We start from the raw sequence: 27,665 nt of genomic DNA on the forward strand, positions 1-27,665 counted from the left end.
CTCCATTTGATGTTTCCTCACTTGGTTACCTTTTTCAAGTCTGCGATGACCCTCTCAGGCTTTGCAATTCTTATCGATTCTTGCCAGAATATATTTATTCATTAGCTGTTTGTTATAGTTATGGTAGAGATAATCTCATTTTTCAGGCCTTTATAATTATCCAAACAAATTTCATTTTGAGGTGAAATTTCTCATAGCTTTTCTTGACTCAGAACTGAACTTGTCTTGCAGAGGCTTGAAGAAAAGCCAACTAGCCGTTTTTTGAGAACTAAATATTCTAAGAAATGCAAATGAAATTTTTTACAAAATACATATTGTGCATCTATGCAATGCTTTTCTAATTTTTTTTTCTTTCCATGATTTAAAATAGAACTTGAAAATTAAATGTTTACTTTAAAAAAAGAAAAAAACCTGCCAGGTTAATGCTGATACTTTAAATGCCCAATTTAAAATAATTCATAGTTTTTATTTCTATGCAACATATCACCTTTCAATGTCAGTCAGTAATACTTTGTGCAAATATACATATATATATACGTACACCCACATACAGAGACACAGCTTCACTTTACATTTATATTAATTCTATTTTTGCATGAAAGAGGATTAGCCTTAATGCAAACTTTTATAAATTTATTATATTTTATTATTTTTCTGTAATTTAAAAATCCAATTATTGCCTCCCTCTGATTATTTAATATATATATACTTATTAATGTCTTTTTGTATTCTAATAATTTATCTCAACTTATAAAGTATTTTTATAAGTCTTACATACTCCTGAATTTTATGCAGCTGTATTAACATTCAGGTTTATTCCGATACGATTTGCTTTGTTCCGTATCTGTTACTGTGTTAAACAAGTTTTTTTACTTTCCCAATCTAGAAAGGCTATGGCTATTTTTTCTGTATATTATTTCTACATGTCTTCAGTATTCTGAAGAAGAAAACTTTTTAACCTCATGATCCCCTGGAAAGCTTTCAAACAAGTAGGAGAAGTAATCTTTACCTTGCTACTCCCATGTCTGGTCTGTTTGCTCTCACCATACCATGCCCCGCCACCAGCAACCCTGAAAACACAACAGTAATAAACATGATATGATAACTTTTCTGATCATAGAACCAGGAAATACCAAAGAAAATTGTGGCATATGTAGGAAAATGCCAAGTGCTTCTCCAGTAAGATCAGCTGTTTTTGTACATTTTTTTCTCTCCTGAATTTTGTTTGTGACTTTTTTGGCTTGCTGAAGCATATCCCCATAATCTTATGAAGGCACAGCAAATTCCCAATGCCACAACAACACTGTGCAGCTGGGGAGAGCCCAGAAGAGCTGATCCTGGGTGGCTGCAGACTTCCCGAGCAATGATGTAAGGCGGGGGAAGTAAGTAGGCTACTCTTCCCTTTGCTTCTTACCTGGGCTGCCAACTGGTCAGGTAGAGCGATTTTTTTCTGTTGCTTTCCCTTCAGCTATTTGGGGTTTTTCCTTCAATTACCAATGGATTTCTACTTTTTCCAGGGATGATTTATCCAGCAAAGCATCCCATTTTTCTTTCATATTGAAACATGGAAAGCTTTGGAGATTGGGAAGGGCAAAGGAAAGGGGCTCAGGGTAACTGGGAAATATTCAAAATGGCATCAGACTCAAAGCTGTTTGGGGGTCTGTAACTTTTCCGTTCTCCCCAGAGCCTCTACGAGGTTGAAAGTAGTGAATGGGATAACTATAGGGTACAAACTGTGATCTAACTAATTCAGTAGATGGAGCTCTTCCCCCTAAGTCTGTATTTAAATTAACATCCCACTCTGGTTTGTGGGGCTCTCTGTTTCAAGGTGTGTCATACCACACATATAAACTCAAAGGCCTAGATTGCTAGGAAAGCGATTTCCTGACACTTTTCAAAAAAGATGCAGCACTCCGCTTTGAAACACAAAACAGCACAGGGGAGAAGGAAGGATGGGGTGGGAAATGAAGTTTACATATCTAAATTTCTCCCTACGTTTGTTGATATTCTCAAGTGTGAAGTTAACTCCTAACACTATAGAAGTGATTATTACTGTAAATGTAGAAAGATGTATGGAACATACAGGATTTGGGCTGTGTTTGTTGCAAATCTTCCAGGCTATCTGAACTGTGCAGATCTCCTCTCATTTGATTCTGCAAAGGAATTTTAATACTGTAATGCAATTGTTTCATCCAATTAGTCTAGAGAACCTGGCTGAAATGTGACAAATTCTGAATTGTGACAGTGCAGAGGAGGGCAAAGCAGCTGTGTTAGGAAGGTGCCTTTATGGAAGCCAAAATATTTTCAGCAATAACTGAAAATAGATCTCCAGTATCTGCTTTAATATGGAAAGAACTACTTGTTTATTTCCATTTAAATTAATTGAAATGAATAATTGTCATAAAATTTGCATCAGTGTTATAGTATTTTCAGTACTAATAGGATAAAGTTCGATCATGTCCTTGCCTGGTACAAAAAGAGAAAATATAGATATTCTGTAGTAAATTATCTTTCTTAGTGGAATGTCTTCTCCCAGATTGGAGATATTACTGAATCTCTCTTGTTAAATCTTGATAAGATCATTTGGCCAAAGTAGAACTGGGCTTGGCTTTAGTACCAAAAGAAATAGCATTTTTAAGGGACTTGGATTTCCTTTGCATACCACGTGTCTGAGTCCGATACAGTCCAGAAAAACAGAGAGGATGAGATGAAATTATTCCTAAGCAGCCGCTGTAGGCCAAACACTGAAACAGTGCCAACCTGGACCAATCAGGCCAGCTTCTCAGAAGATGCATGCTTTTGTCGAACACTTACATGAAGAGAAAGAGGGAGGAAGCCCTTGAAATTGCATTCATATGAATGATTCTTCACTAATTTCAATAAAGTCCATGGCAATAGATGCAATGATTTTTATTTTTTTGTAAAGAAGAAAATGTCAGTTTTCTTGTCCAGCTAAGGATCTCTGAATGCTGTACTCTGACATCTTTTGAACAAAACTATCCTTTTGAATTTAAGCAAGTGAAAAACTTCTCACAGAGAGCAAAGAGTAAAACTGATGGAAACTCAAAATCAATTCCAAACCCATTTCTGGCATGATGAGAATAACATTTGTGCTGTGTTTAAAGCAGTTTAAAACAAGAAAATGATAAAATGATCAATATACTTAAAGCCAAAAATAACCAAGAGAGAACGATCTGTAATCCATTCCTAGACCTGAAACCCTACACTTTTGATTGAACATGAAAATAAACGAATATATCTTTTATAAGGTGGCATTGTAAGCCTTATAATATAAAGAAATGATGAGATGCCAAGCTTTCAACTCTATTTAAGCTATGTTTTCAGACTTTAGCCAAACAAAAATTTCTAGACTTAAACTATTGTAGATTTATTTATTTCTACATACCCTGACCATGGAAAGAGCAAAAGTTGAGGAATATATATAGAATGCCACAATGGACTACATTGCCACTTCACAGTCTATGTACGTTCTTTATTTATTTGAAGAAAAAAAAAAGTTAAAGCTACAGCAAAAAGAATATTTTTTTAAATTTATTTATTTTATTTATTTTATTTTTTATTTTTGGCTGTGTTGGGTCTTCGTTGCTGCACGCGGGCTTTCTCTAGTTGCGGCGAGCAGGGACTACTCTTCGTTGTGGTGCACGGGCTTCTTATTGCAGTGGCTTCTCTTGTTGCGGAACACGAGCTCTAGGCATGTGGGCTTCAGTAGTTTTGGCGCACGGGCTTCAGTAGTTGTGGCATGCAGGCTCTAGAGTGCAGGCTTAGTAGTTATGGCTCACGGGCTTAGATGCTCCGCGGCATGTGGGATCTCCCCGGGCCAGGGCTTGAACCCGTGTCCCCTGCATTGGCAGGCGGATTCTTAACCACTGCGCCACCAGGGAAGCCCAAAAAGAATATTTTAGACTATATCTGAAAGTGAATTAGTCACTGTGGAACGGACTTGAATATTTCTTTAAAAATACCTTGACTCTTGACTAATTTATTAAATTCAACACACACATAAATATAAATCACGCATATTTTATCCTTATTGCTTTACTTGATTGAAAGACTAAGATGACATCAATACATTTTGAACCTATGGATTCAAGGTCAGTGAAATGCCACTGTCCAAGTTTACAAAAACCTCTCTAGACTTAAGATTTTGCCCCAGTGAATGACTTTCTACCAACCTTTCCAGAGTCATTCGACTGGCTAGTTATTTATTGATCAGATAAAATAAAATTGTCCTTCTAGATGAAGAAATCCTGGCTGAAAATTTAAAATGACAACAAATTGCATAAGCACATTTAATTTCGTTGACCTAAGGTGCAGTAGGAATGATGATAATACTAATGAGCACTGTGACGAATGTAACTACAGAGAAGCATGTGTGATTACGTCAGGAAGAGTGACCTCAGTGGGCAAGGTCAGAAGGGTGAGACACAGGAGCCATGACAGAGTGGAGGCTAATGATGAAATTATTGGAGATGCTTAAAGCTTGTAGCTGGCTGCAAAACTAACAGATACCAAAAAAAAGAGTCCATGAATTTTGAAAGTAGATAGAAAGGCAATACTTTTCCTTATAGGCTATAATCAAGTGTAGAATTCACTTTTGCAGAGAATTACAACAACCTCCTAAGCTTTGGCTGTCCAGTGTGGTAATAGCTGTAAAGAGCTGTTATGCTCATCTGCTTAAAGATTCATATAAGTGTAATTGTTATAGCAACTTGTTATGCTATTGTTTGAAGTTGAAAAGCTCTGCTTTAAGTGTCGACAAAGCAAATGTCAGCATCACAGAATCATAATCATGGCATCTTAGAGCTTGAAGGAGCCTTAGATATCTCAATAAAGGTGAGTGGGTTACCAAACTCTCCAGAAAGGAATACTGAATATCTGGTACAGGACCATGTAGAATTTTTAAAAATATGTATTTTATATATTGTGACTTACATTTGGAAAACACTATTTAATATAAAAGCTTAAAAAACAGAGAAACTAAAGCTCCACAAATTCATCTTGACTAGTGGTGCTATACATTGGATTCTGTGAACCAGGGGTTCTAAATAGAGAAGAGTGGAAATTTTTCAGTAAAGCACAAAATTTTATTTTCACCAAAGGGACAGGGTGTTTAACAGAAGAAGAATTGCTATTTGGGCTTACACCATGCTAATAGGAAAATGTATATGGAAAAATGATAAAACTTTCTCAAGATGAGAAAGGCAAATTGTACGAGAACTCAAGTTTTCTAGCTTCTACTCTACACCACAAGCCTGACCCCTAAAACAAATTTTATAAAAATAAAAAGTGGATGATATTCCAGAAGTAATTGAGGAAGAAAGCGAAGTAACCAGGCCCTTAGCGTTCCTATTTCTATACCAATAACCCTACCTTACATGGGGTAGGGGGCAAATATGTGTGGTGAGGATAAGGCATTCTGGGGAATGAAAGAAAATGCACCCACATTGGCACTTCGTGGACACTCTCTGCTGTTAACGTGGCTTCCCTCACGCAACCCTCATATCCCCTCCAAGGTAACCTTGTATTTCATTTCTCTTCTTCCCGCTATCCCCACCAAAAGAAAAAGAAAAAGAAAAAGAAAGAAAGAAAACAGAAAAGAAAAAAATTTTTTGAGAAATTGTTGTCAGAAAATCCTTTAGAAAGAAGTCCTTCTCCTTAGAAATCTTCCTGTACAAATCAATGTATCTAACTGTTGTATCAAAATGTGAGTTCTAATCAGAGGGTACTGAGTTAATAAGTTTAAACACATTTTAACTGGGCTCCTCCTTGTCTCCTAAGCGCACACTACATTTCCACACCCCTGTTCTTTTCACCTGGTGCTCCCAAGTAGAGACAAATTCTGCCTTCTCTATTTCTACGATACTCTATCTTTTAATGGCTTTTGTCATACTCTCTCTTATAGATTAGCCATTTGTATGTTTATTTGTAATGTAAGGAACAGGTCTATGTAATCTGGGGCAGTGCCCTTAATTTCACTGGGCCTCAATATCCACGTCTATAAGTAGGAAAATGATAACTACCTTGCTGGGATATTGTAAGAATTCCTGAAGTGGAGTATATAGTGTGCTTAGTACCATGACTAGCGCATAATCATCTCTCAGTATCATTGTTGTTGTTACTACTACTACTATTATTAATATTTCCTTTCCCCTAGTTCTTCCCCAACAGTATTTTCGAGCTCATAGATTGATCTTATTGAGCTCAAAATCTCTTCAAGCAACAAACATAATGACTTTTACATAATAGGAGCTGAATAAAAATATATTGAATCTTTTTTGTGCAAGTCCATAGGCCCCATGACTTCCTTACAAAGATCCTTCAATTCTTTCCTGGAAGTTTAGAATAGTCAGCCCTGGCCAACCTATGGACGCCATAAACGATATCAGTATTGCTCACTGTAGACTGTCGGTGCTGCCTTCCCTTTCAGGTTCCACACAGGCCCCCCAATCACATAGGACTGCTCTTTGCAACATCCCCAGAAGTGTCAGCTTATACTTCTGTTTCATGTGATTAATGAGCTGGTTATACCTCTGTCTGCAGCCTGAACTAGAAACTTTCACTTTGGAGAGCAGGGCAAGATATCGAATCTAATTTTAGTTGCATCTGTTATAAGCCAATTGTGTGTTCGTTACATTTATAAATTCCCTCTCCAGCCATATATTTTCATGGCTGTTGAGAGCTCCTGAATCTGTGTTGAATGTCCTTAGATTTTACTTTGGGGACCAGAAAATGAGGCAGTGAGACATTTTTGAGAGCTAGCTGTCATCTTTGGCATTTCTTCCTTTTAGTGTCTAATCTGGTCTGTTTGAAGAAGGGGGCAAGTATATAATTTTTTATCTAACTTGAATGTGGTATGGTAATTCTGTATCAATGAGGTCTAGGGTCAATGCAGTTCATCTACACATTTCTGTTTTCCTGGCATGCAACCCCATTCTGTGGAAATTAGAAACTTCTAAAAACTGGAAATGATAAAATAACTTGAGGCATGTCAGGGTAGAGATATAGCATTAAATACTTCAAGTCAGCTGTAGGCGGGATGGCATACAAGGTGGACTCGAGGTGTATATGGATCTAACTGGTTCTTCAGGGTTACAGTGAAGAGTGAGAAAATAAAAGGGGGCAAATCACATGGCCATAGCTGAGGAGAAGCTGACCGTAGGGTGTGCTTAAATGAGGAAGTATGCTGCATCTTAATCAGCCAGAAGTTCCATTTATTTGAAAGCGAGCTGGTATTTGTGAGGGGAACAAGGTCACATTTAGTAGAACTGGTAATTCAATAAAGGGTTCTGACTTTGCCAGAGTAATAGTGTTGGCATCAAGAGAAGAAAGTTTTGCAGGTTTCTCTGTGTGCACTTGCCATTACTGGTGTTCCTGGTGGGTGGCTGAATCATCCTGATGGCATTCAACAGGAACCAGCTGCTGAGAATATTAAAATGTAAGCATTTATTCCTCTAGAGAGACAGTAGCATCTGCAAAGTTTTCCTATCTTGATAATACAGATAATCCCAGGGAGCATACTCTAGTAGTTTTAACTCTCTATTCATTTATACATTTTCTTTTATCATTATCGTCAGTATCTCAAGTTCTAACGGGAGAGAAGAATGCCTGAATCCACACCAGGTTGTAGAGACAGATAGGAAGCACTTAGCCAAGGACATGGGATTGCCTCTTGCGCTTTACCTTGCATTATGATTCTCAAGAGGAGAAACTGGCATTTTTCTCCCTTGGCTTGCCTTCACAGCAAAGGGCCACCATACTTTTAGTCTTCAGAGCTCCACCACCAGCAGGAAGAGAAGGCCTTGAACTTCCTCACCCTCAATACAGACTTCTTTGGAGCTCTCCTTTTTACTTGTAAAACTTGTGAATTTGTCGCTTTCCTTGTGTGATTTGTTGTTGTTTGGTTGAGCTAGCATCAACAGTTGGGGGAAAGGGCGGTACAGAAAGGAAGTTTGGACTCCGTAATCTACGAGGCCTTTTCCATCTCTAATATTTATGAATAGTGTATTGAACTGATGGAAAAAATGTTGAATATGTTCGTTATGACTTATATTCACCGGTGTGTTGCCTAGAATACAAAAGAGCAAAGCAGTTGCAGCATAACTAGTTCCTTACAATAAATGTGCTGGTACGACAGAGCTCTGTATCCTTTCCTATTCTACTGTGTGTCGTCCCCAGACACACACTCTACGTGTCTGAGTGGCAACTGCAGACTGCATACCGGATGGGATGACAGCCAGCCCAAGTTCTGTAGGGAACCGGGACGTTCCTTGTAGAGTCTTGGTCCTAAACAGCGGCAGCTTTCTTGAAGGTCTTGACTGAGCAGTCTTCTTCAAGAGAAATCACTGAAGCCAGTTTCACATCACAGATGCTGCTCAGGTGCTGTTATGCTGCAGGGGTTACAGTTCTTATCATCAGAAAAGAAACTTATTTTGTCCCTTCATTTAAAAAAAATCGGTATGGATAACTAATTTCTTGGCAACATTAGGTTCTAATATAAAGGAGTAAGAGTGGCAGATATTTCAGAATTAACTGTTATTTATCTTCAAAATTTATTATGTTTTTCTCTACCGGTTTTCTTTCACAATTGTGTTTTGTTTAGGACATATTAAAATAAAATTGTATTTCCTAAGTATTTACCAGATAACACTGGGAACTAGTAGCATGACAAGAGGCAAGAAATCTAGGATTTTTTTTATTTGCACAAATAATTAACAAAATAGATAGTAAAGAATTAAAACAATACCAAAATAGTCTTTCCTTGGCCAAATAACAGGCCAATTTTTAAAATCAAGTATAGCACTGTGAGCATCATGCAAATATGTACCAAAATAGAGAAGGACTATCTAAGGTCAAGAACTTAGAGGGTGTAGCCCTGATGTAGAGTAGAGGACAGTTCCAAGATGCAGCAGTTCACAGAAAGGTGCAAAGAAATGTTTGGCCTATGTCTGAGATCCCAGGAGAATAGCAGGGAATTGACAAGTGAGTTCTGCCTCATAGACGCCTTTGCTTCTTGTTGGGTCAGTTCAGAGCCAACAGACCAGCTCTTGTGAAAGGTGAGTCCAAGACCTCACTTGTACCCATATCAACTATTACAGTGACATTAACTCAAACCAACTGTCCCAGCATTATTTATCATTTTTACCTTTCAGAGGTGATTTTTTTTCTTATGCTTTCTTAAGAGCTAAAATCCATCCAAATCCATGAAGAGCAAGCATAAACTTAGAGCAGACACATTTATCACTAGTTTATAATAATCTCAGAGAGGAGGAAAAGAGAGGGGGAAAGAAAGTACCGAGGGGAAAAAAATGTGTCAAATCTTTTTTCAGGAAAATTGCCTTGCCAAACATTTAGATCAGGTCGCTCAAAAACAGTAATGGCTACCCAATTCCAGAGTGGTATAACCTGAGAGCAGATGTGACAGGTTTTTTTTTTTCCAGCTCCACCCTTCCTTACAGGACAAATCACTTAACCTGTCTATGTAATAGTGTATTTGTCAAATAAATAGAAAACCATCTATCCTCATCTCCTTCTCAGTGGTATTGCTAAGGCTGATTGTGCACACATATATAAATGTATATATTATAGCTCTATATTTCCAGCAGGAGAATGATTTCAAAATAAGTGAATCAAGATTTTATATATGCAGCTGTTGTGAAGGTCAATCACTTTTTTTTTTTTTAATTTTAAGACCTCCTCTGCTAATTACCAATGTTAAAACACTTGAAAATGATGACTGAACCTATATCACCTCTGTGGAATGGAAAACTTTTTGAAATCTAAACATAATTATAGAGATTCAAACACATTTCCATCTACTTATGGACCCTAGTGGCCTTACTCAAGGCAGTACAAACCTATTAAGCAAAAAAAAAAAAAGAAAAGAAAAAAGATTAGTTTTGCCAATAAATATCTTTAAAAAAAAATCCTAAATCAAGGTCTAGTATCAAGTATAATTCTGGCTGTAGAAGTGAACTAGTTCTCTATATTAGACCTTATTTTTTAGAAAATGGAACAGAGATGTATAGTAAGGGGAGGGTAAGTGTCAGCCTACACAAACATCCTAGGCATCTGCCCAGGCTACTGGTCTGTCCCTACGAGAATCAGGCTCAGTATATATAAAGCCCCTAAGACCACTGGGAAAGAGGTCCCATTCATCTATTTGGTACTGCTGTTATTCTTTTGATGTTCGTCTTGGCTATTTAATCTCTGCTTTCTATATACAGACCTCAGTGGAATGATAATGACACGAGGAGGGCAGGTGAAGATAAATAAATGTGACTTTTTAGACATGACCATTACCATCTAATGCCTTTTCTCTGGTCCATTCCAAGCATCCAGGAAAGAGAAACTTAGCTTCCATGGAGAGTGAAGTCATAGCTCCGACTTAGCATAATGAGACAGAGAGAGAGAGAGAGAGAGAGAAAGAGAAAGGGAGCAAGCACACTGTTAGTGAACCCAGTGAGTTTCTGCTGGGCTAAGACCAGGTTCTCCTGTTTCCTCTATTTTTTCCCAAACTGAAAAGAGTTATTGTGGTAATTCACCTGTGTTTCTGAGCCTGAGCACATACCCAAGACCTGCTCAAGGTAAGCCCAGTAAGAAATCAGGGATAGGACTTATATCCAGGAAACTCAGCTTCTTTTTAGTAACTTCTGCTTGTTTTGTTTTGTTTTGTTTTGTTTTTCAGGGAAATTTGTGTTTTTAGAAAATATGTTTCAATTCCCAGACATTGATATCCTGGGCATCTTTGGGTGGTGACAGAAGTGGGGATGGTGGCTGTAACAAATGTAGCAGAAGCCAGTGCAGTTGCACTCTATCAAACATGTTGGCAGACCCCAGATCTTTCTGATCCTTACTGCAGAATTCAGTTGCCTCCTTACCCTAAGGAGACAGGGTTAACTGAGTGTTTTGAGAGGGGTGGTGCATCTTTCTTAATTTAGGTCTTGGTGACTATGGGACTAGAATGCCTTGGTGAAAATAATCCAGCTAGAATCAGGACCACCTTCCTGGCTGTACAACCCGAGCGGTCACACCCAGGGCTCAGAAGGGCCCTGGGCTTGGTTTAATGCGCTGCTGTTGCTGTCTTGAAATCCTTAATGATTTTTTTAATAAAGGGCCCCGCATTTTCATTTTGCCTTGTGCCCCACAGATTATGTAGCTGGTCCTGCCTGGAATTTATCTTTTCCTGGCATGCCAACTGAAGGTGTCAGTCACATATCTTCTCTTACTTAAAATGATCCTCTGTCTCGATTCCTCAGAAGCTAATTCCTGTGTTCAACTCTGAAGATTTCTGTCCATACAATATGGTTCAGAAGAACCCATCTCTCCTTCCTTCCTCCAAACACTTTGATATGATTATCATCAAGATGGTCTTGTTTTGTAATCAGAAACTCTGTAGTGGTCTCAGCCAAATATTTTTTTGCTAGAGGTTAATACTTGGGAGAAATAGTTGTAGTAATGAGGTCTTTGCCCGTTATTGGCTCGTTAAAATAGGCTTCAACCATTAAATTGAGATTTAAAAAAGAACATCTAACATTCAGCTTACTTTAGACTAGGACTTTCCAACCACTGTGAGATCAAACACATCAGTGTACTCAACAAACAATTTCATCTCCCAGCTCTGGCCTGGGCTTCCATCCCTCTTAAGCTCCTCCATGGCTGCTGCTGTGTGTTCCACATCTTTCTCATGACCCCTTCTGCCTTCAGGTCCTATCAGTCCTTTCATCCTTCTTACCCAAAACTGGCATTAGCATGAGGGAGTTCCTCGCTTTAATCTACATATGACGTATAATGAGAATGATTCTGCTGAATTTTGTGCATTCACACCCCTGCCACCACCTTGATGAGTGTGAGTGCCAGGATTGTAAAGTCAGGATCAGACCCCATAGAGGTGCCTGGATTTGTCCTCAGTGATAGTTTGTTAGGACTAGGTCTTAACCAGAAGCATTCAAGGCTCCTGACTCCCAGCCAGGTATTCTTGTGATTATTCAGGGCATCCTCAATATTCCCCAAAGATATATTCTAGATGACTGGGTTGTAAACCAGTTTCTAAGCACCCATAACCAGGAGGAGGAGGAAATATGCCAGAGGAACTAGGAGCTGGGAGAAGGAGCCTGAATGGCCACCTAAAGCTAGTTAGCCTCCCTGAACCTATAAAATACTTCCTACCCCTAACAGTGTCTCCAGGGTTACCGGGAGGGTCCAGAGAGAGGCTCGTCTGACACAAAGCCTCACTTTCATCGAAAACTCTGGAAGAAGAGCCCCTTCCACCTCCCCTCTTCCTCTCCCGTGCCCTCTCTTCCACACCTCTGTTCTCCCTCCCCTATGAAAGGAAGGAAGGCAGAGGAATCTGATGGAGAGGTGCCACACTGTACAGTCCCTGTGAGTTTAAATTATAGAAGATTAGAATAACCTTTATTTGCCTGAACCAGGTAGGCTGAAGTTTGCAAGTTTTCAAATCGATGCTGACCTCCTGTCTAGTGACAGTACAACCATGGCACAGAGGAAAGGTCAAAAGCATTACTCAGAGACCATGGCATCTCGCAAGAGATTTTTCAGTGGTTCACTAGCTGTGGACAAGGCCCTGAGCAAAAACTGCTAAACAGATTGAGTCCTTTTCAGTCATGGCCACTCCCTTCCTCCTCTCCTCTGCCTCCAGGGCCCAGGGTCCTTGTGTTCAGCTGATTTTTTCCTTCAGCCTCCCCAGTTCCAAAATTATCCCTATCCCCTCCCCAGCTCCAATTCAAAACTACTTTACACTGAGGTAACCCTCTTGGGATTGACGTGATTAGAGCATCCAGGCACGAATGGCTTAAACCCCTGCGTTACGTTTGCATCTCAGAAGAAGTGTTGGAAATTGAAATGTACCTCATTAACAAGGGGGCTTATGCTCCTTGCCTACAGCAGGTGGCTGTCCCTTCTGAGCCAGACTATCTGCCTAGAATCAGCCATGTCTTGATACATCTGTACCCACCCGTCCGTCCGCTTCTTTATCTTTGGTCACATATGTGACGTGAATTCAGAAAATCAAACTTTCTTCTGGGGGTGGGGGGGGGGTGTAGGTTTACATAGTGAATAATCAAACCCGGGATGATTGCAGAGGCTCTCTCTCACAGAAATATGCCATGGTATCATTTCTTTATATAAAACGAAGTTTCTATCTTGGATAGCCAAGGCTCTAATAGATATGGTTATAAAAGTAGTGTAAATAAGTTTAAAACCCCACTGCTTTGAGATTAGTCAAGGCTCCTATCTATCTCCTGTGAACTCTGAGCATTTTACAAATTTGAATAATCAGTCATCTTGAGTTTCCTCTTTTGCACAGGAGGATATTAAGGCTCATATGGGACACAGCATTTTTTTTCCGGGTCACCCAACTCGGCGGTGGAGCCGATTTTGGGGCCCTTGGCCCCTAGGGAAGTTTAGCTTTTCTATTTGGTAATTGGGGGAATGCCTAAGACCCCCTCCATCCACTGCTGCCAGCTTCTCCATCTTCTTGTAATTTCTCTTTACTAGTTGTTGCTCCTGTGATGTTAGAGAAAATGTTAGCAGGAGAATCAAAGGGAGGAGATGGAGCATTAGGGGAACATTAGCAACTATTGAAAAAACATTTTGACCTATTTCTGTAGTTATCAATTTAATAGTATTTGTTGCCAGGAAATGCACTGATGGCGGGTGGGAGGTTGGATTGCACTAGCAGCCTGCTCTCAGGGGCCCTCCAGTTTCAGGAGGTGGTAATTCTAGTTAATAAAAGGGTGAACTTCAAACACATTTTAACCAAATCAAATTGTAGTGGGAAATATCATATTACTGATGTTCAAGCCAACTCACAGCTGGTAATATTAGTCAGTATATAGGCCCCAAATTCTGACTTTCCAGCATTTTCAGATAAGTTTCTGGCGGTGAGCAAGTCCCCCAGGCACCTTGTTATCAGGAATAGGAGATTTTTAACTAACATAGGAGCTAGCATAAATGCAAAATTCTTTATCCTTGTTAGACTTTTTATAAGATTGTCAAGATATTCAAATGATATGTAACAAAGCCAAACTTCAGGTAGTTGATAGGAAATCTCCTAGAGCCAGGAGTTTTAATTTTTTTGTTGTTTTGGTTTTTTTCTATGACATGTTGGCAAAAGATAAAAGCGATTCACTCTGCTAACCAGAGATGCTGGGCATAGTTCCCCCAACACTGATTTCATGCCATGAAGAGTACAAGGCACGGAAAAGAGCTCAGGTTTTGTGTCCTACCACTCAGACTGGAATACCAGCTTAGCCCCTACTGGCTGTGTGACCAGAGGATATTCACTTAGCTTCTCTGAGCCTTAGGCTCCTCACACAGAAAATGGGCAAAATATCAGTCTTTCATAGTTAGCATGAGGATCAAATGAGATAACCTATGTAGAGAAATCCACATATGAAGAAAAACTGATGGGCATATACCAAGTGTTCAAAAGTGATCATTGTTATCTTCTACGCTTTTTGCTTCTATGATCTTCAAGTCTTCTTTTTTTAGTTAATTAATTTTTCCCAGTAAAATACATGACTTTTAATATGATAATAAAAGGCAACACTGCTAGAGATACCCTGCAGACTGATCTGGTCGGTCCTTTTTGAGTGAATAGCTGTTGGCCTCTTCACCTTAGCCCCAGTTAGCCTAGACTTCCCTTTATTAGCGTGCTCTGGGTTCATGCAGTCAGACCATAGGACACATTTTAACCATATCAACTAGACCCCCTGATAACACAGACTCAAGTTAAATGGACATAGGTGAGACAGCATATCACATGGCAGCTGGAACTTTCCTTGGCCCTTCCTCACCTGTTCTACTCTAGCTCACCTTAAATTCAGAGAGATGTCAGGCATCTTTCTCTGGGACTGCCTCCTGCCCAGATTTTTTTCTAAACTTTCTCCATGTGCCTGAGTCTCCGTTTTCACAGAGATTAATTCTGATTTGGTTCGCCTACACTTTTGAAGCTCTAAAATCTTTCCATTGTGGGTAGATTGTCTCAAATACTGTATTTGAGGATGGAAAAAGAAAACTCTGCCCAAATGTAAGCACCATTGAATCAAAGAAACAGTATTTTTTTCAATTGCATTCTTTGAGGATCCAGACAACCTTGAATTCTTTACAAAAGCACATCAGTAATGCCATCCTCCCTCTTAAAAAGACATACACACACATACACACACACACACACACACACACACACACACACACAGAGAGACCAACTACAGAATGCCACTATTCATTATGTAAAGGGCTAGAGTGTCCAAGAGGAATAAAAAATTGAAAAAGAAAGTGATTCTATAGATAGAACCCAGACCTAGAAGTCAGGATACCCAAATTCTGTTTGCTACTGAATGGTAACCTGCCTTCTGTGTGGATCCCAACATAGCCGCTTCACCCAAACTCCACTGTCATCATTTCTAGGGAGCATGGATTCTGACTCATCCTCCTAAGGGAGCGTGGGGGATTTCATTTGTTGCTGTTCTGAAAAACGTTGTGATTCCTGTACCAATGGCATTTTTACATCTTCCCTCACTTGGAAGGATGAGCCCTGAATTGTACCTCCCATCGCTCTGAGTAAAGATTGAACTTTTCGTAATTGTATGGGAAGAAAATGATGTCATTATGATGCCAATTTCGAACAGGGAATTAAAATCATCTTATTAGCTAGGGCTAATGCAGAACCACTGACCTGGCCTATCAACCATATTAACTCCTCTTTCAGGCACGCATGCTCTTGGTCAACATTAATTGCAGGACAGCTCAGCTTGAGAGGCGCTATGGATCCAGGGTACATTCCCCTCCCCTCATAGCCTAGCTAAACCGCTATGCACAGGATGCCTGGTGCCTTAAAATTTGATCCAGATCCCTTCCTTTTTGTGCACTGAGCAACTTTAGTAAATCTATGAAAGGGTTGTTCCATAGCCAGGAGGTCTTGCTTCTTCTGAACTGTTAAAGCACTTATTTATATGTCTCATTTGGCACTGATTACATACTGTCCTATACTAGAGTATGTTTATGTGTGTCTCATTCCCCCTACCACTGCACACTGCACAGTAGGCTCATAAATACAGAGACTGTATTTATACAGTTTGTATCTCCTTCAACACCTAGAATGTACCATCAGAAATAAAAGGTATATAGTGAATAATGTAATTTTAATGAATGAAATTAACAATAGCATATAAATGTTTGGCAACAAACTAGCTTTTCTGAGCTCCATAAATGCCTACCCAGAAAGTAGCCTACAGAATATATCATTCAATTATATCTGTAAAGCTCTAGGATTCTTTTTCCAATTTAGTATTTATAGGTTTCATTCTTCCCTACTCTTCACTGACAGTATTTTCACATAGTAGGTTTTTAATAAATGGTTTTGATTTATCAATTAAAATCATAGCTAAAGCAGTAATTTCCCATTTCTTTATGTTGAAATATTCATTTTGGTCTCCATCTACATCTTTATCTTCAGACCTTGTCAACCCTTGCAACACAGATATCTTGCGCTATCATTCCACATGGTACCTGGCTTAGGCTTAAAAATGGTTACGATTTTTAATTTGGCTTCTTTATCAGGCCTTTTGCAGGGAAGAAGGAAAATCTTTTTTTTTTTTTTTTCGTCTCCTCCTCTTCCTCATAGGACTGTTACATAGTTGAATGAGAACTAGTCTATATAAAAGCATTTAAATTTCTGGAACAAATGTAATATCAGATTCATAATGTCAGATTGAGGAAGCTTTGGCATCCCAGCACACCAAATGATTTTGAACATCCTATGCGTTGAGCTTATTCGTGGATCTGAGAGGTGAGGGGATTATTACTCTAAGCTTTTACGTTAGGTGCATAAGATCTGTACCAGCTGCATTGACCGTGTCCTCAGCCCGAATGAGACAGCCGATTGCATAGACCCTCTCCAGCCACGCAAAAGCATCACCATTACTCTCCATCCTGATTAGATCCTACACTTCAGCCACACAAAATGATCTGAAACCAGTCACTTTTGTGCTGGGTCACAGAATTCCAAAGTAGGTATATTATTCCAATTGTGCCTCGGTTCTTCCTCAGAGAGTCTGCCTCACAGAAAGCCAGGGGGGCCGGTCCCTCCTAGGCTAGACGTTCTGTTGAGTCATGTTTACTGTCCCCCTCAGAAAGGTTCCAAAAGCAAATGCAAGAGGTTGCCGAATGCAGGGACATGTGGCGTGCATGCTACTGAAGTGACAGGCATAGCATACACCTGCTTTTTGGCTGTGGCAGGCCATCTTGACTGTGCCATGCCACAAGTTAGCATTTTGGATGAGCAATTGCCATTCTGTTGTTTTCTTCTCAACACATGGTGTTCAAAAACAGTTAAAAGAAAACTGTACCCATTTGCTCATCCCAGAAATCTAAAATTTCAAAGAAGCATGCCAAATTAATTTTCACATAATATTTTCCAAGCTTTTTCTTTGCACTGAGAAATGATATTTCACTTTTTGAACTCTTGGTGTCCTGGCCTGAGGTAAATGGGTGCAGTTTCTCTTTAAATGGCGTTAAACATATCAAAGCAGGATTATATCTGTCACCATCTTTTTTTTTTTTTTTTTTTCTAATGGAATCAAAATCCTTCAGGGAGTGTCCCAAATCCACATTAATGTCTTTGAGTGCTAATGTTTCCACTGGGACTTTTACATTAGCAAAATACAAGTGTGTGGTTTCCGCCCCCCTCTGCTGTCTGTCTAAGAGCTGACTGCACCTCTGTTATTCTCCATAGCCTTCAGCTACCCCCCATCAAGGGGGTAGAAGAGGATGCTTCCTTTTCTACCCTTTCCCTCCTCTACCTTTCCTTCCTCCCCGGAAAAGCTAATATGAATGCAGTTTCCAGCATGGGGGAATCTTTGGAATCCCAACCTTGAATTTTATTCAAAAAAGACTAACTGCAGTAGCCGTCAATACTATCTATTGAGGGCCTATAACAACTTAAATTTCACCTTTGGTTCTGAGTGTGGAAAAATTAGACAAACCCCCATGATTTCAGGACCTTGCCATCGACATTTTTGTCGTTGATTTGGGGATATTGGTCATTGTCCTTATTATTGCAATACAATTCCTGTCCACCTCAATCCCTCTTTTTTATTTCTTTACCAAAGCGATTAAAGTGACGTGTTGTAATCATGATTATCAAGTGGCAATGGAAGATTGCAGTGTCATAGATAGATAATAATTAAAATAAATAATTGTGACATAATAATAAATAATTTAAAATTCTTGCATCACATTTCATCTTAGAATGCACCTTTTCCTTCCATTTGGATAAACCCTGGGAAGTTACAGTATTTCGAGAATAATTGTGTTTACATGTGGGGTGGAAAGGGCTGGAAAGCCCTCTAGTATCGCTCTCCAACCCCTGTCCAGCGTCTTCCTTCTTTCAGCGCCATCCTGGCCACAGAAAGCTTGAATTCTGCAGCTGATGCTCTGAGAGAGCCATCCCTGGAGAGCTGGGAGCTGTGTGCTTCTAAGCTGGCTCTTTGCATACTTTCACTTTCTGGAGCACTCTGGAGAACGAACCGCACTACTTCCTTAGCCACTCTTCCTATCCCTCCCTCTTTCTTCGTCTTCTACACCCTTTCCTGCTTTTCTTTTCTTCCCTTTCTTTTTCTACCCCTCATGCAACTGGGTGGAAGCTTGAACTGGAGTGTGTGTGTGTGTGTGTGTGTGTGTGTGTGTGTGTGTGTGTGAGTGGATGGTGGAGTGCAGGGAGGAGGGGATCTCCTGATGCCTGAGCCTACCTCTAGGAAAGAAACTCGGTGTTTTTATTTAAACAACCTCTCCCTACAGCTAAGCCTTCATATGTGGAAGAAAAACTCAAACCTTTTTCCCTTTCCACACTTTATGAAGACAAGGTAAGCGGAGGCAGTGACAATGTCAACCCTGGATTGAAAATGAAGCCTTTGTGCACAAACTATGTGCTCACCTTTAAATACTTTCTGAGGAAAAATCCCTGTCTATTGGCAATTATTGGAGAATTGATTGTGCTAGATTTTTGTGGGGTTATGCATGTTTTTCTGGTATGGAAAGAGTCTGGGGATTTTTTGTTTTGTTTGTTTATGTTTTTAACCATCAGTTGCACAAAAGCTTTGCAGTATCAGGTAGACTGTCTTCTATAGCCAAAAAAATTACGCTTTTGTACATGAGTCATCTGAATTTTCTATATTTAATATTCTTTTTGGTGGGTCCAATGTCAGTTTGTTCATGTTAGCATATTTAAATGTCAAGGTGGTAGAAAATGTGTGTTTATATTTGTATAAACTTCTTCACACAATTTAGCAGCATATAGCAGACACTCACTAAAAATATTTTCCGATGGCATTCATAGTTGTTTCACCTCTGGGTTTCCCTCTTAGCAAACTTTGGCGAAGAGCACAGGTTTTGTAGCTGGACAAACTTAGATCCGTATATGAGTGCCATAAGGTAGTTTCTACTTTGCAAGTCTGCTTAAACCACAGTCTTGCTGTGCCTCAGTTTCTTTACCTGATGAAACGAGTATGATAATCTCTACTCTGGAAGGTTTTTGTCAGGATTAAATAAAATTATATATGTAAATCCCCTAGCATAGTGTCTGAAACATGGTAGGCATTTAAATTTATTATTTCTCTCCTCCCTTCTTTTTAAGAGAAATGCCTGGATGATATGATCACTTCTTTGGTCTTAAGCTTACTATTAGTGATTTTTCTCCATATCCAGATGACTTGAACCAATCATATTCGTTAGGTTTTAGCCAGTCAACTTTTGTTCATCTCAAAGGAAATCATTCTGCTGTGCTATATATACTAAAACATAACTGTTAGTGAAATGACTTGGAGATTAAGTAGTGTGTTGGAGCTAATAGACGCATGGCTCAGCCAGATTCTTTGCTTTATCCCCAGCTCTACCCTCATCCTTGACCTAAATAGCCTCTCAGAGGCCGGTCAGGAGCAGAGCAGCACGGCCTAGAAAGCCCTGTTTCTGAGCTACTTAGGGCAGTGAATTTGGGGTAGATTCTGAAGGGAAAACATGTCCAAATGCACAGAACAGCTGAAATCAGTGGCTCAACCTTTAGGTTTGGGGTACTAGAAACATTCCAAATGATTTCTGATCTCTGACTAATATGTAATGCCTTCTGTCTTGATTCAAAATTAATGATTAAGTTTTACATTCATCCAATGAGAACAAGTTTGACTACTCGATTATTCTATGTGATTGTGTTACAGATGTAAAATTCTTTGAGAATTTTTTGTAATACTTGCACATAGTTGGAACTCAATAAATGTTTGTCAAGTAAACAAATTTAGCCTGTGGCTTCTTGACCATCATAGTGGCCATGATAGTGACACAGGATCCTATTTTTACTGTCCAGCAATATATTTTATGTATATATATATATATATATATATATCTGTATCTGTAGATCTCTCCTTCTGTGTGTGTATGTGTGTGTGTGTGTGTGTGTGTGTGTATATATATATACGTATATATACATATATATAATCATATATATATGATTGTGTAAATGAAAGGCCTTAAGGGACCCAGTTCCATTGGATCACTGATAGCCCTGAATCTATCTGTGAATTCCTTTCTGATAAAATTGCCAGCTGCATAATTAACTCTGTGACCATTGACAAGTCCTCAGTTTCATCATTTACAAAATGACTAGATTAAATAATCACTAAGGTAGAAACCCTTCCAACTCTATAATTCTATTTTTTCTCTCCGGTGAGAAATGACGTGTGTTTTTGAGAGGTGTGCTATTGTTTGAACTTCGTGCAAGTTTTTCCCCTAGTGCAAGAATCACAAATGAAATCTACCAGGGGGGTGGGAATTTTTACTTGCTTTTTAAACTCAGAGCAGCCATTGAAATTGGTGTCTTTTCATTTCAATTACTTACCACTTAGATACAGGGATTCAACATGGTGGGGCTAGCCTGACCCCCAGAGGAGCCTGCCCTGCTTCTGTTACTTCAACAAAGCAACTGAAAGCTACTCAGATCTCCAATTCTGGAATCCTTAAGGACACTTCCCCTTTGGTGGAAGTGAGACCTGCCAGTTCTAGTCTGTCTTCATAGATGCTTTTCTAGACTCTCAGGATAGCTTGATATTAATGACAGTCTACCCAGTCAGCCTCACCATCTCCAGAGTGAGGTGTTTCTGGTGGGTTTTTTTTTTCTTTTAATACCTGCATATTTAATGCTGTGTGTGATAGAGCCTAACTGTCCCCATCAGGAAAGTAGGTATTCATGTCATTAATATGTTGATTTAGTTCTTGAAAGAGTAAACTGCCAGTATGGTACAGTACTTCTGGGTTGTTTTGGGGTTTTTTTTTCTCCTCCTTTTACAAGAAGAAAAAAGACCCTAAATTGTGCCTTTGGATTAACATCTTCTCCTTTTACATTTGAATGTCCAAATCCTCTTTAAATGAGCAATTCTCAAGGTTTCTATTACTGACAGCTGCCTTTGGGCTTGTCCCGGGGACTTTATGGTGGGCATTTCTTCCTTTCAGCTCTTTGTGAACATTCTGTGTCCTGGCGCTCTCTCAGAGTCTCACTAGCATTCCAACAATAACTTCTCCCCTCGTTGGCCCTTCTTGATTACCAGAAGGACCGTGCTGCCTCTATTGCTTTACCTCTCTTGCAGATGCTCCCACCTTCCTTCAGGAAGGTCTTAACATTTAAGACCTTAAAAAATCTTAACATTTAATTTCTTACATGATAAATTTTGGTTAGCACCCAAGTATTAGATTTTTATGAGTGCTAAGGACAAGACCCAGGCAACAGTCACCAAATCTTACTTTTAGACAGCTGCTTTACAGTAGAAAGGTACAGCACTTGGAGGAAGCCAAGTCTTACACATTTGAATGAAAGAACAGGGTTGTTGCCTCGTCTGTGTCAGGATTGCCTCCTCTTCGGTCTGCAGTTCAGTCCTGCTTCGGTTTAATTAATCCATTAAGGTCGATCTTAACCCTAGTCAGTAATGATAGAGGGGCTCACCGGAGCCATCTAGAATGGGGGATTAGATGGATAATGATTTTTGTCCTGATGATGTGTTCTGTCTTTTTATATAGTTGATCCCGTGAGGGACATATTTCTTCGGTGTATTCCTGCTGATGTTCTCAAGACAGATATATTACAGAGAAATAAATCAGACTAGGAGATTTTGCTAGTGTCTCATTCATGGTGTGTAAATTTAGTGTTTTAAAATCAAAGCTATTTTTAAAAGTATATCTTTATCAATATACTATTAAATAATCAAGAGGATGAGAGAAATTTGAGAAACTCTCATTTGAGTATTATTTTTTATTACACTTCGATGCTGTTATAGAATATTTATGTTAATAGTCTTCTTCTGATTACTCCCTCCTCCAAGAGTAACCTGTTTAAGATGATTCCTCCTCAACCCAATTCAACAAGTGTTTACTGACACCTACCAAATGCAGAGCAGTTGACAGTTCTCAAAAATCAGGAGACTTAAGTAGCTTTATGTGTCTTAAAGTAACAAAACAGGAGATATATATATATATATAAAACTATTTGAAATCAAGACCTAAAGTTACAACACAATAAATTAATCAGACTGTATTGGTTGAGTACCCACTATATTTTTCCTAACATCAATGGAATTTATAAGCAATTACAATATACATTTAAAATACAATAATTTTTTTTAAGTGTGGTAAAGCAGCTAGGGTGTTTTTTACCTTGTTTTAGAGGATTGGCAATTGGCTGACAGTAATCTTGGAAGTCTCTCTAGCAGAAGCAGCATTTAAGTTATCATTTGAAGGAAGGAGAAACGTTCTTCAGTGCTGAGGAATTATTCCACAGATGCAGGCTTATGTGGGAAAGGTTCAGAGATGGACTTTTCTACATAAAGGAAAGACTCTCAATGGGAAGAAGCCAGAAGGCAAAGGAGATTTCCTTAGTGGATATAGGGAGGCCTTCGTGGCACCATTTTCTGACAAATTAGATGAGCAAACCTATAAAGGGCTTTCAGTGCTGGTAGTTTGGAATTCATAACTGATCTGAAGTAGGATAGAAATTGACTGGAGGACTGAAGCGGGAACTCTGATGATCAAACCATTGAGAAGATGTTTGGAGTGAGGAGGCAGTTTTCATACCCTAGGTATACTGTGACCAAGAACTAGCCAAGGATAATAGAAAAAATGTATGTTTAAGATCATTTTAAGAAACTTTCTATATTTGGTAATTGACTATATATAAGAAGCAAAATATTTTAAAATGTGAAATTTAGCAGAAGTTTGGGGCATTAGATGGTGTCATGGACTGTGGTTTTATGGCATTTGGATAACAGAATGATTTAAAAGGAGAGAATGCTCTGTAGGGAATTTGAAGTGCTAGCAGAACATCTCATCAGAGGTATTCCAAAGAAGAAGTGTTTACTAAATTAACTTAATTAACCAAAACTAAGAGAGGTAGAGTACAGGAAAGGATGGATCAGTGTATCAACCGCTCAAATGCATGAACATAAGAAGAAAAGACTATTGAGTCTTAAGATGATGCCTTTCGAGGGACAGCACAGTTAGAAGATAGTAAAGGAATATTGAGGGAATAATTGAAGGGATAAGATTGAGCCAAGATTTTAAACTACAGAGGCAAAGACAAAGTAAGAAACCATTTTGAAAAGGATTTTGAGGAAACAGAAAGAAACTGAAGGAACCTTGCAGTGTCTTCTCAGCCAATGCCCAGATTCTGTGTGTGGAGGAAAGGAAGCCTCAAAGAGAGAAGTGGTCATGTTAAGCAGAGCTAACTGGTAGAAGAACCAGAACTAGGTCATTAGGGGTCTTTGATCATGGTCACGTGCTGCTTCCACTGTGCTGTGCTGCCTCCGTGAAGGACCTGTCCCATCACTTCTTGTAAATGTCATGACTTAAGCAAAGAAAGGCTGAATTTGTACAGGCCAGACTGACACAGACTTGTGTAAATCCGTTGATAAGAGAAAAGGAGAGGGTGATGTTGAAATCTCCATCACTGTTTCAGCTCTGGCCAGGATGGTCAACAGAAGAAGGGGAATGAATAGTTTTGAGTATTTCAGAGCAACTTCTTATTGCCTGCCAAGTATCAGAATCACGTGTGTAAGCAGGTACAAATTGCACAGCTATACAGTTTTGCAAGTGTAGAAGCATACTTATGTTTTGTTTAAATATCATCTCTTTTCATTTTCATATTGATTCTTAATATTGAGGGGAAATTCTAGGGGTTGCATGTTGAATTAAAATAATTAAAACTGAACCTAGACTCAGTTGGTTTAAAAACAAACAAAAAAAAAAAAAGACTGAAACTGAAGAATCCTTCACTGTAACCTAAACTGAGAAACTGGTTTGCTTTGGAACGTGACTGGCTTTCTTCAGTACAGCCATGCAAAGACTTGGCCAGTGCTATAGTCCAGAAAACATGTCGTGCTTTGCTTATTAAATATTTTTAAATTGGCCCTTTTTCTTCAGGAAGACCTCCTAGGTTTTGCCTGAGTAAGGACCATAAATTTGAGTCCGTGCTAACTACAACTGTTAAGGTCTTGTGAGAGATGGAGGAGATTCTGCGCAATTGTGACACATTGAAGGGGGCTCCCCTGCATAATGTGATCCATGTCTTTCGGAATAGAGCTTTGCTCCCATGTTAATACATTCTGGAAATTGCTCAAGAGGCAGCTTTGGCATTAGAATAGCAACTTTCAAAGCAGTGAACGTCAGCACTTCTATTTCTCCTTCTTCTTGGCGTGCATTACATGAAGCTGGAAAGACTAATTGGCTAAATGAAGGGACTCAGTGTCACAGAGTTGAAATCCTGGCATGTAAATGGAGAGGTGGGGAGAGACTTTGCATGCATATCTATATGGCCTCCCTTTGTGAATTATCATAATAGAAATGGTTCTGCCCCTTCTCTAGTTTCCCTGCGAGATGAGTTGGGGTGTGAAGTGCATGGCACAGAAATTCACCATGCTTTGTATCTATGATTACTTGTCTCTGTGCGCATTTTTCCACTCCTAAATTGCATGTTTACCGAAGGTTGCTGAATAATACATTGTTTTAAAAGATGTGTCCCTGAATTAAGGTTATTATATGACAATTATAATATGGCTGCATACAGCTGAATACTACAAAGAAAAAAATCAGTAAATGTCATTTTTAAAAGCAAACAGGGAAATACAACTCTTATTTGTTTTATAGGTGTTAGATCTGCTTCCTTGACCTCTGCCAAGTATTTATAAAGGTTGATCAATAACGGGATCAAACATTTCATATGAGATTGGCTCCCTGTGACAGCAGTCAACTTAGCATGGGAGATGTGTCAGTCCTTGTGTCACAAATAAGCTTTTTGTGAAAGATTATTTCAAGATAAGCTCTACAACTCATTTTTAACTTTTATAAAAAGCTAAAGCCTAGGACTCATTTGGTTTACCTAACCTACCTTCTAGCTAAGTTGTCATAGACAAAAGGAGACCAAATGTGTTTCATAAAACTTATAATAGGACATCACAGTATTTCATATGAGGATTTAACACCTCCTGAAATATGTCAGAATTTTATAACTAAACTAAATCCCTGATGTTTCTTAAGCCCCTTTTTAAATGTTTGATCTGAATTATAGATGAAGAACATCTATTAACACATCATCTTACTGATAACCATTATCAAATCACCTCTTAGAATATTTTGGGCAAGGAAGGAGGGAGAGTTCTTTGACCTTTGTCCTGAACCCACTCTAAGCTTTTCCCATCTCCATTAATTATGGAACTTTGAATCCCAAGGTTGATATAAAAGACAGAGTGAATTTAAGTTATCCACTTCTTTGTTAACTTTTGTTATCATTTTATTTTTAAAGCGTATTTTATGCTTAGCAAAATTTATAAGAGCAGAACCTGATACAGTGATGGTCTACTTTATAAATACCTTCAGACTAATGATTGTTAAACTGTTGATTGTTGAGAAAAATAATTTGAAATCGCCAGGTACCAGCGTATGAAATTTTGTGGTTAAAGAGTGTTCCATGGAAGCTTAATCCTGAGAGAAGGTATTCGTGATTCAATGAAAGCTAGGTGAATTTTAAACATTGGTAAAACCAAATCTGAGGATGCCAAATTTGATTCAAAGGTCAAATATTAAAATATTTCCCTTTGACCATGGAAGAAAAGGGCTTGCCTAGAAAAGAACTTGGGTAGAGCTAGAGCCAGCAAGTAGGAAATGCCATTTCCGTGTTGCATTCTACCCAAGAAGGGAATAAAATGCAGTGAACTTTGACTATTGTCCGTCATTGGTCATGCCGCTCTAAACGTGACTGACCTTAAATATATAACATCTTTTTGTCTAGGGGCTTATCATATAATTTCATTCATCTCATCAGTAAATGAATGTACATGGATATGAATGAGCATGTATCTGAATGAATATAAATGTACAGGTATCACTCTGTCCAAATGGGGAATGGGAAAGCTGGGACTTAGTGTTAAGCTGGGACTTAGTGAGAATCAAAACCAGAGCTAGGCTTGATGTCTGGAATCCACAGACTGGTTTTTTCAGGGCCAAGTGGAGCAAGTAATGTTTAGCTTGATTTTAATCCATTTCAGAATCTGGACATCTTACAAAATCTGATTGTATCTTGTTTTTCCTGTAGATTTCTAGAAAGGGAGCTACACTTGGGGGTGGAGGGTAAATCTGTTTTCTGACAATGAGATGTTTTTGCTCTGGTAATCTCATCAGCTGAATTACCAGAAAATTCATATTCTGTGTCAAACTCACATAAGGTGACTAATGACAGGTAGCATTATATTCACAAAACGTACCCTCTTGCTGTGTATTCCTCACACAGCAGACCAAAGTTGCTTTTACAAAGCTATAACTTGTGGCTGTATAAGGTCCTGCCATGAGGTTTGTGGATCCTTGACACCAGAGAAGCGGCAGCAACAACTCCAAAGGCATGTCTGCCCTTTGTTGTCTTAGAGTGGCAGCCAGGTGCGCTTTGAGTCCCATTTTGAGGAATCACGGGACAAGGTAGGAAAGCCACAATTTGAGCAGAAGATGCAGTGAGCTAAGCAAAATGTAGTTCGTCTTTCATTTCTTTATTTTTTACTTGCTGTCATGCCTGAGGGAGAGAGAGAAACTTTTAAATAGAATCAGAATTCCTCAAATTTCGTTTACTTCTGCGTTCAGCAGGGCTAGGGAGGGACGGCCAAAGCAGCTGTGGAACAGAGGTACCCTCATGCTCCGCCCGTGCCTTGCAACAGATGAGGCTTCGGGGTCATTCTGCGGGAGGCTGCGCTAGGATACAGCCAGAAACAAAGTGAGGTGCCGGGTGAGAGAGGGGAAGAGGCAGAGCCATGTCAACCAGATGAGAGACATTGAGGAAGCGGGATATGTTCCCTGAGAGGTTCACCAACCACCGAGAGCGGGAAAAAAAAACAAAACTGTAGTCTTAAAATGATTTTGTGTGTGTGTGTGTGTGGTATGCGGGCCTCCCTCTGCTGCGGCCTCTCCCGTTGCGGGGCACAGTCTCCGGACGCGCAGGCTCAGGGGCCATGGCTCACGGGCCCAGCCGCTCCGCAGCATGTGGGATCCTCCCAGACCGGGGCGCGAACCCGGTTCCCCTGCATCGGCAGGCGGACGCGCAACCACTGCGCCAC

The sequence above is a fragment of the Physeter macrocephalus genome, chromosome 1, assembly GCF_002837175.3.
Source record: "Physeter macrocephalus isolate SW-GA chromosome 1, ASM283717v5, whole genome shotgun sequence".
NCBI lineage: Eukaryota > Metazoa > Chordata > Mammalia > Artiodactyla > Physeteridae > Physeter > Physeter macrocephalus.